The sequence below is a fragment of the Urocitellus parryii genome, chromosome 1 (genome assembly GCF_045843805.1).
Source record: "Urocitellus parryii isolate mUroPar1 chromosome 1, mUroPar1.hap1, whole genome shotgun sequence".
Taxonomy (NCBI): Eukaryota; Metazoa; Chordata; class Mammalia; order Rodentia; family Sciuridae; genus Urocitellus; species Urocitellus parryii.
In genome coordinates, this window is record NC_135531.1 from 128,487,596 (window position 1) to 128,497,998 (window position 10,403).

General features: G+C 41.3%; 1 pseudogene; it reads right to left on the reverse strand.

Moving 5' to 3' along the window:
• Positions 1–219: 219 nt before the first annotated feature.
• LOC113189433 (dihydrolipoyl dehydrogenase, mitochondrial pseudogene) lies at positions 220–1,270 on the reverse strand (annotated as a pseudogene).
• Between the last annotated feature and the right edge of the window lie 9,133 nt (positions 1,271–10,403).

Genomic DNA, 10,403 nt, shown 5'->3' on the forward strand with positions numbered 1-10,403 from the left:
TGGTTCAGGAGGCTGAGGCAGGAGGATTTCAAGTTCAAAGCCAGCCTCAGCAATGCTGAGGCACTGAGAAACTCAATGAGACCCTATCTCTAAATAAAATACAAAATAGGGCCTGTGTTGTGGCTCAGTGGTTGAGTGGCCCTGAGTTCAATCCCCAGTATCAACCAAACAAAAAAACATACAAACTTCCAGGAGATTTCAGAAAATATATCTTCTAATTTAAAAGTTGATTGATTTGCCAAATGATGCAGCCAGATTTGCTTCTCTAAGAGCTTCTAATATGGTTGGATGCACATGGCAGACTCTAGCTGTATCTTCACAGGAGGCTTCATATTCCAAAGCCAAAACAGCTTGATTTACCATTTCTCCAGCACCTGGTCCTAGAATATGTGCTCCCAGTATTTGGTTCATTGATTTCTGCTTAAGAATCTTCATCATGCCATCTGTGTCAACATTTGTCTTAGCTCTGCTGTTAGCAGCAAAGGGAAATTTTCCGACTTTGTACTCGATACCCTCTTTCTCCAACTGCTCTTCTGATTTGCCCCATGCAACTTTGGGGTGTCTGTAAATCAGCAATGGCACACAATTGTAGTCAGTGTACACAGCACCCCAGCCATTCCTTTAACACTCATAATGCCTTCATCCTCTGCTTTGTGAGCCAGCATGGGACCAGCAACCATATCACCAATAGCATAGACATTTGGAATTTTTGTTTGGAATCTGTTATGGACTGGAATTTTTCTTCTGGGATCTGTTTCAATCCAATCTCTTCTAGTACCAAATTCAGAGTAAAGAGTTGTCGACCAACGCAAACCAAGAGTACACAAAAGTGATAACTTCAGCTTTACCACCAGAAGCAGCTTCAATAGAAACATAATTTTTCCATATGACTTTTTTGGTAACACCAGTAACCTTTATATTCAACTTAAACTTAAACCCTTGGTTTTGAAGGATTCTTTGAATGTTTTTAGATACCTTCATATCAATTCTGACTTTCTACCAACATGACCCAAAAATTCAACTTAGTCCTTGCCAAACGGAATCCAATTCTAAACCGATTATCCCTGCACCGATAACAACCATCATTTCTGTCACTTTTTTGGGGGGTGGTAGTATTGGAGACTGAACTCAGGGGCACTTGGCCACTGAGCCACATCCCAGCTTATTTGTACTGAGTTGCTTAATGCCTCACCATTACTGAGCCTGGCTTTGAACTTGCAATTCTGTCTCAGCCTCCCAAACCGCTGGGATTATAGGCATGTACCTCCATACCCACCTAAATTTATTTTTAATTGATACATAAAAATGTAAAAATGTTATGTATTTATGGGGTACTAGTGATATACTGTGTAATGTTTAAATCAGCCTAAACATGTCTGTCTCCTCAAGCATTTATCATTTCTTTCTTTTTTGGGGGGTACTGGGGGTTGAATTCAGGGGCATTCGACCACCGAGCCACATCCCCAGCCCTATTTTGTATTTTATTTAGAGACAGGGTCTTACTGAGTTGCTTAGCGCCTCAGCATTGCTGAGGATGGCTTTAAATTTGCAATTTTTCCTGTGTTAGCCTCCAGAGCTTCTGGTATTACAGGCATGTACCCGGCCATTGTATCATTTCTTTATGATGAAAATACTCAAACTCCTTTTTTCTAACATTTTGAAATGTATATTCCATTATTGTTACCTATCTTCATGCTACTGTGCAATAGCACACCATAATTTCTCACCCCATAACTATAACTGAGTACCCATTGATCAAGAAAGTTGACATTTTTTAATGTTATTGTGATGGATGACAAAACCAGGCCTGGATGTAAAATAAACTATAAAAACACTATCTCAGAAAACTAGTGCCTGGGAAACGGAGAGTTTTCCTCCCCTATTAGTCAGCCCTGCTTCAGCGAACCTAATTAACTACCTCTAGGAATCTAACTACTCCTCTTTGAAGTGTAAATGCCCCTATTGAGGCTTTGGGCCCAATGCTTGAGATTTATGGAAGGTCTGGTTGAGAGAGCCAGTTCTTCCCCTTCCACTCACTTCTGTAAACATGCTTCCCAGTAGACACACTGCGCATGGCCTTCCATTGAGTAGGCTAGAGAATTCACGGCACCAGACAGCCTATAAATGTTGTGAGAAACTGGAGGGGGCGCTCAGAATCTAGGCCTGATGGTGTAAAGTAAAGACTGAGTTCTCCCAGTCTCTGAGTGCCCTTGGAACTTCTTGACTTGTCTGATTCCCAACATTATCATGTCCACCTGGCCATAGCTGATTGAGTGTGAGGAGACTAGGCCAGACCAAGCCTTCTTTGGGGTCTTTCAAACCGATATTGAAAGCAGAGGCAATGTGCTATAGATGCAAGTCAAGCTTGAGAGCTATCAGTAGTTGTGCTGCCTACAGACACTGAGAGAGTGAAGATAATGTGAAAAGATGAGAAAGAGAAAATTTGAGCCTCTGGTTTCAGGTTTTCAGGAGGGATTCCATCAGTAAAGCTGGTGGAGTTGGGTTTCCTTTCAAGTAAATGAGTCCCAACTAAGTCACTTTATAATTGGATTTTACCCAGTTGTTTTCTTTAAAAAAATTTCAAACTCACAAAATAAATTTAAGAATAGCTTAATGGGGCTGGGGGTGTAGCTCAATTGTGGAGCTTGTCTTAGCATGCACAGGCTGTGGGTTCAATCCCCATCACCACACACACATACCTACAAATAGTTTAATGAAGGCTGGGGATGTAGCTTAGTGGTAAGGCATTTGCCTAGCATGTGTGAGTCCTGAGTCTAATTCCCAGCACCATCATGAAAAAGAAAAAAGATGCCGGGCATGGTGATGCTCACTTGTAATCCCCAGAAGCTTGAGAGGCTGAGTCAGGAAGATCACAAGTTCAAAGCCAGCCTCAGTAATTTAGTGAGGCCTTAAGCCACTTAGTGAGACCCTGTCTCAAAATACAAAGGGTTAAGGATGTAGTTCAGTGGTTAAGCACACTTGGGTTCAATACCTGGTATTAAAAAAAAAAGATAGAAAACAATATTTGTAAATACTTCATCTTGATGCAACATCTGATATGATTTTTCGGGGGATGGTGAGACATACCACTAGGATTACAAGTATGCACCACTGCACCTGGCTTCTTTTAGATTTTTTGGGGGGGATAAGTACTGGGGATTGAACTCAGGGGCACTTGGCCACTGAGCCACATCCCTAGCCCTATTTTGTATTTTATTTAGAGACAGGGTTTCATGAAGTTGATTAGCTCCTCACTTTTGCTGAGGCTGGCTTCAAACTCACAATCCTCCTGCCTTATCTTTCCGAGCCACCGGGGTTACAGGTGTGTGCCACTGTGCCTGGCTTCCTTTAGATTTTTTTTCTTAAATATTTTTTTAGTTGTAGAGGGACACAATACCTTTATTTTATATTTGTTATTTCTATGTGGTGCCGGGGATCGAACCCAGTGCCTCACGCATGCTCTGCCACCGAGCCCCAGCCCCGGCCCTCCCAGTCACTTTTCTGTCTCTGAAATGGCAGTTTCAAATCATCTTCATGTTGCTCCCTCTTTGCCCAGCCCCATCTCCCTCTTTCTGTTCACAGAAGAGACAACATCATCACCTACTTCACAAATAAAACCAAACCAAAAGAAAACAAACAAACAAACAACAAACAAAAGAACATCAGAGAAGCTCTTGCCAACCAAATTCCCTGAAACCTTCTTCCTCTCCAGGATCATCCCCTCACATGCTATGGACACACCTTGGGTTGTTATCCTTTGGATCAGGAGTGTGCCCGCAAATCCCATGTGTTAAAGGCTTGGTTGCCAGCCTGTGATACTTTTGGGAGAGAGTGGAATCTTTAGCAGGTGGGGCCTAGCCAAGGAAGATAGGTCAATAGGAGTGTGCCCTTGAAGGGAACATTAAGACTGTGACCCTTCCTGTCTATTTTTCTGCTTCCTGGACAACAGGAGGTGAGCAGCTTTGTTTTACCTGTGCTCCCTCTAATGACGTTTTGTTTCACCAAAGTCCCCAAAGCAACAGAGCCAAGCAATCATGGACTGAAACCTCTGAAACCATGAACCAAGATAAATGTTTTCTCCTTAGAAGTTGATTTTCTCAGATATTTTGTCATGACAATGGAAAGCTGGCTAACATAATCACATACCATCCCCCAAATATTTAAACATACTTACTTTCCATGTTAAATATGTATTTTTGCTGTGAAAAATTTAAGTGAATTTTTTGAAGTTTTGCTTTTAAAATTATTTGATTATAAGTTAATAATAGTTAATAGTTAATCACTAATTAGACAAGCTTGTCTAATTAGTGATTAACTATGGTTTATTAGGAGCTCCAAGGTGCTTGCTTGGGATTTATTTCAAAGTGAGAAAAATTCTAACTCCCAAGCTGTTTTCAAATGCAAGGCTATTTTTATAAAAATTAAATCCAAAAAAAAAAAATTAAATGCGGTCATAAGTGAAGTTGACATTTTAGTATGTGGTGCAGATATTTAGTGAAACATTGATTTTATTTTTGCACTTTTAAAAAAATAATTGGAGTCAATAATTTTATTTTTAGCAATCAACTATGTTTGTGGGTCCCTGAAAAGCCCTTAGGCTTTAGGTAATTGGCACAATACCTGGTGTCCCTTCCTGCTTCTCAGGTCACCTAACTCCTTGCTCATCTGTATGTTCTACAACTCTCTCTACTTACTTCTTTCCAACTGCATTTAACTATTCTTTTTTCTGTTGTCCAGATGAACCCCAGGCTACCCTAATAAAATCCCTATTCTACTCCAGGGCTCATCTAACTGCCTTTCTCTTCTCCCATCCCACCAAAGATCAACTGCAAAGTTGTCTATGCAGTGTCCACTTTCAGATAGCCTCCTCACCCCATGACTTTCAGGGTACAGACCAAACTCCTCATCTTGTTGTTATGGTTTTGATATGCAGTGTCCTCCCAAAAAGCTCAGAAAACACAGAAATGTTCAGAGGTGAACTGATTAGATTATGATGACTGTAACCTAACCAATAGATTAATTCATTTGATGGATTAATAACACGAATAAATTACATGGTAGTCACTGTAGGCATGTAGTGTGGAAGTAGGTCATTGAGAATGTGACTTTCAGGTTCATATGTTGTCCCTGGAACCTCGATTTCCCTCTCTCTTTCTCTTTGCTTCCTGGTTGTCATGAGATGAGCAGTTTGTCTCTGCCACACCCTTCCACCAGGGTGTTTTGCCTCATCTGAGGCCTAGAGCAATGGAATCTGCTGACTATGGACTGAACCTCTGAAACTGTGAGCCAAATAAACTTCTTCTCCTCTAAGTTGTTTTTTTTTGGGGGGGTGGGTGGGTGAGTGGGATGGGGACCAGGTATTGAACTCAGGGGCACTCAACCCCTGAGCCACATCCCCAGCCCTCTTTTGTATTTTATTTAGAGACAGGATCTCACTGAGTTGCTTAGCACCTTGTTGTTGCTGAAGCTAGGTTTGAACTTGTGATCCTCCTGCCTCAGCCTCTCGAGCCACTGGGATCACAGACGTGAGCCATCATGCTCAGCTCTAAATTGTTCTTGTTGGGTATTTTGGTCACAGTGATGAAAAGCTTACCAACAAGCTTAGCATAGAAAGCCTTACCCAGTGTAGGCTCTGCCAAACTCAACCTACTAACTGCTCCTCAACGCTCTAGCCCCACTGTCTCTCATCCTTGGACACAGCTTTCTCCCACTCTTTGGGATTTTGCCCTTGCCTTGTGCTCCACTTGGAACACCGTCCCCCACCCACTTCTTTGCCTCTATCACTCATATCTCCTGGCAGTCTCCTCTGATGTGGCAAATTGAGTCAGGCTCCCCATGCCATATCACCAGGTACCATCACTTCATGGCGCTTGATTCTCTCTAACCTAATCATTCATTCAATGCCTGTTTTTTCTTTTCTTTTCTTTTTTGGAGAGGATACCGTAGGAACTCTCAGTATATTAGAGTGTTAGGGCTGCCTTCAACAACAGAAAATTAATTTCTCACAGTTCTTCAGGCTGGAAGTCCAAGATCAAAGTGTTTCTTGTTTCTTCTGAGGTTTCTCTCTTTCGCTTGCAGATGGCTGTCTTCTTGCTGTGACATTTCCTACGGGTGTGTGCCTTCCTGGCATCTCTTCTTCTTCTTTTAAAAAAAAATTAAAAAATTTAATTGGCATGTAATAATTGTAAATATTTACAGGTTACAGTGTGGCATTTCACTACATATGTACAATGTTAGAGCAAGATAACTGGTATATTATCTCAAATGTTTATCAGTTTTTGTATTGGGAGTATTGAAAATCTTCTCTCCTAGCTACTTTGAAATATATAATTAATTATTGTCAACCATAGTTACTCAACTGTGTCACAAAATATTAGAAGTTGTTCCACCTATTCATCTGCAGCCCTGTTCATATTCTTCTTATAAGGACAACAGCCATATTGGACTAAAACCAATTTTCATACTTCATTTACATTTAACCACCTCTTTAAAAAAACTTTTATCCAAATATCATTACATTCTGAGGTACTGTGGGTTAAAACTTCAACATAATAATTTTGAGGAGGATAGAATTCAACCCATAATAGTCAGGGACTGTGTCTATCTTCTCAGTGTATCACAAACACCAAGCACAGTGCTTGACCCAAATTAAGACACATGACTTATTTTCTAACCCAAATATTCCTGACTAGGTATTGACCTGGATCCTTATGTAGTTTGCACTTTGGTTGTACTATTTGTAATAAAAACGAGTTGGAAAGTGCTGATCTCTGAGCCTTGTCTGACTGTTGACCCTCTAGCCCAGCATCCTGGAGTTAATTTCTTCATTAAAACCTTTTCCCCTCACCACTAGAGGGAGGTATTGCTTCCAGTTGTTTCTTCTTTGGGAAAATGTCACTTAACCCTGGGATGTTTAAAGTGGAGAAGTTGAGGCCAAGGACAGCCTAGAGTCAGCTCTTTGTTGGTCATTTGGCAGCCAAACTGTCAGCTGGGCATTCAGCCCTGGGTTTAAATTTCAACTCTGCCACTTCCTGGCTGGCATACCTTTGCCAAGATCCCCTGCAGAGTGTTAATTTCCTCTTTGTTATAAATAATGGACATGGACAATTCCTGGGCATTGCTTAGTGGAGTGCTTCATTTATAATGGTATGGGGGTGAGGAGAGACTTCCAGATAGAACTTCCAGGGTGGAGACCCCAGAATAGCAAAGGCCACACAACTATCCCAGTGACCAAGTTCCTATCTGTTGAGAGGTCATGATGAGTATCTGTCTAGGGAGCAGACCTTTCCAAGGGTTTGGAGTGGCCAGAGGGGCAGATGTCTGGAGGAAAACAGGTGGGCAATATTCTGTTCCATTCCCTACCTTCTAAACCATGAAGCAGATTTGGGGAAGGTAGAATGGAGGACTCAAAGCTGAGTATGTAAGAGAGATCTTGGGCAATTCCAAGTTTTCAGAGTCCAAGTTTATTAAAGTATGAAATACCTAAGAAGATGGGAAAAGATGATTTAGAGACAAAAACACTTAGAAAATTAGTTTCTTGGTAAGTATATATTATAGAAGACAACCAGGTTCCCTGGTCAGACTGTTGTCTGCCACCAGAGGGCAACCATACAGTCAGATCTCAAAGACCCCCTTGCCCATGATGCTGGCACTCTTTGAGAAAGAACACAGCTGCACACACAATTAGCGCCAGGCTTGGCTGAGAACCAAAGCCAGAGTCAGAGAAGAGCATAGAAAAGGAGGTGTGTGTGTGGGGGGGTCTGTTGCCTTGGGAGATCTGCCCCAGGAGCCAAGGAAGATGACCTGACCTCAAACAGCTCAGGAAGTGGACTTCTTAGGCTTTGTGATTCAGGTATGACTGAATGTTCCCTAGCTAGGGCAGGGAGGCTGCCCAAGCAAACCACATATCAAAGTAGTTTAGTTGCAAAAATGCTTACAAGGGAGTCTATCCTCCAAATAAAAGATATACAATACCCATTTAAAGGGGAAACCTCCACAAGATTGTTAAGATTAAAAATTTGCAGTTAGCTGGGTGTGATGGCGCACACCTGTAATCCCAGGAGGATTACACTGTGTGTAGTCTACTGTGGAGGCTGAGGCAGGAAGATAACAAGTTAGAGGCCAGTCGGGGCAACTTGGTGAGAACCTATCTCAAAATAATGAAAAAAGGGCTAGCTCAGCAGTAGAGTTAAAAAAAAAAAGTTTGCAGCTAGTCTGTTTTTTTTTTTGTGTGTGTGTGTGTGTGGAAAATAGCAATTTTCAATTTTTCTCACATGACTACTATGAGAAAGGACAAAATTAAATTAACCTTATTTTCTTTTCAAATTTATGTTTTTATTGTTTGTTATTACTTATTTAAACTTTGGGTTTTCATTTCCTTGAAAAGTGGAAGAAAGAGAGGTTTGATGTGATGGGAGGAGGCTCTAGGACTCACTCCTTTTATTCTGTCTTTTCCTTAAAGATCCTTTAGAGAGCCTCCACTGTGGGTCAGATGGATGTGTCCTACTGCAGTTCTGACAGCTGTCCAGGAGAAAACCATTCCAATTCTTTAACCCGTTCACATATCATGTCATGCCACCATTGTTTGAAGAAGGAAAGAGAGCTGAATGTCCTGTAGTTCCAGGCTGAGGCAGGAGGATTACAAATTCAATGCCAGCATCAGCAACTGAGGTACACCCTCTATAAAAGGCCCCTGTTCCTGCTGATGGGCAGAATCACAGCCTTTGGGACAGGAGTCCCCTGTGTTTCTCCTTTGTTAGGAAACAATAAACCTTCTTTTTCCTTCTTCTCAAAACTGTGTCCTCATTATTGGATTGACATTGGGGATAAGGACTGAGTTTTGGCAACAGGAAGAAGAATGGGGGGGGGAGTACCCCCCTAAAAAAAAAAACAAACCAGCAAAGCAAAAGTGAAGTGAGGGAGGGAGGAGTAGAAGGAGGGAGGGAGGGAGGGGTAGAAGAAGGGAAGGAGGGAGGGGTAGAAGAAGGGAAGGAGGGAGGAAGAGGAAGAAAGTAAAAGAAAAAGGAAGAGAGAAAGAGGTACAATTAATTTTAAAGACTTCAACTGGCCTGCTTTCTTGAACCCAGGACCTCACATATGCTAGGCTTTATTTTGGATTCCAGAATTGAGCAACACTTCATTCCACAGAATAGAATAAGTGCTGCAATAAATAGAACAAAAGAGTTTGGTTTTATAAATAAAAAAGGGAAAAAGAAACCAGAAACAAAAAGGCAGATTGGTCTTTTCAAAATTAATTTTCTTATAAGGTGGGGACAAGGAGACAGAAAATAGAAAAGTAACCGATGGGCTAACATAGGTTACTTTAGGTGACCTTTTTGTGTGTGTGTAAAGACTAAGCCAGGGAGCTTTGTTATCAAGCCTGTTGACATTGGCCTGTTTGGGAACTCTGGTGGTTATCTCTCTAATCCTAACCTCTCATAAAGTCAGAGAAGCAGTTTAATTTCAGCCAGGCAAGATGGTGCACACCTGTAATCTCAGCGAATTGGAGGACCAAGCTTCAGCAATTTAGTGAGACTCTGTCTCAAAATCAAAAATCAAAAGGACTGAAGGAGGTAGCTCAATGGTAAAGTACCCCTGGGTTCAATCCCCACTACCAAAAAAAAAAAAAAAAAAGTTTAATTTCGTTTGAATTGAGCTTTAGCATGAGAATAATTTCATTTTCAATTTTAACCTGGTATGTTGTGTCCTACCAGAGGAGTTTAGACTAAAACAATAGTCTTCTGTAATTTTTAACATTAGTATCAGCTAAGGTCATGAAATAGCTTTAGGCACTGGTACAATAAAAATCTGGGATAAAGTTGTTTTAATCAGTCAGTAACTTCCCTGAAAGGCGTAAGTTTTCATGTATTTGTGGATAAGAATTGAGGAGACTCTGACATGCTTTGTCCTACTGCTATGGCCCTTCACACCTCTCCTTCAGGAGATACAAGACAAAGCCACCAGGATTTGAAAGGCCTAGTCTGACCAACCGCCTTTCCCACCAAACAAGGTTAAGATTAAAGAGATTAGGGCAGAATCTGACCCTGAGGGTAGGGCAAGGCAGGGGATTGGGAGATGTGGGCGAGTGGTGAGTAGTCGGTGGAAGCTGTGTTTTCCCTTCTGACTATGAGATGTGATGTGTGGTGGAGAATGGTAAGGTGTCAACTTTGCTATCAGAGAGGTTAAAAATATATGGTGTATTTAAAAGTTCCAAATTAACACTTTTAGCACACCCCCCCAAAACCATAATGCAGTGTAATTGTGATATTCACAAGCTAAATTACATAGTTATAGAAGACCTTAATTTCTGGTGCACATAAGTGCTCTAGTCTGGTAATCAAATTTAAAGTTAGGTGGCTCAGGCCATAATCCCAGCAGTGCAGCAGGATCACAAGTTCAAAGCC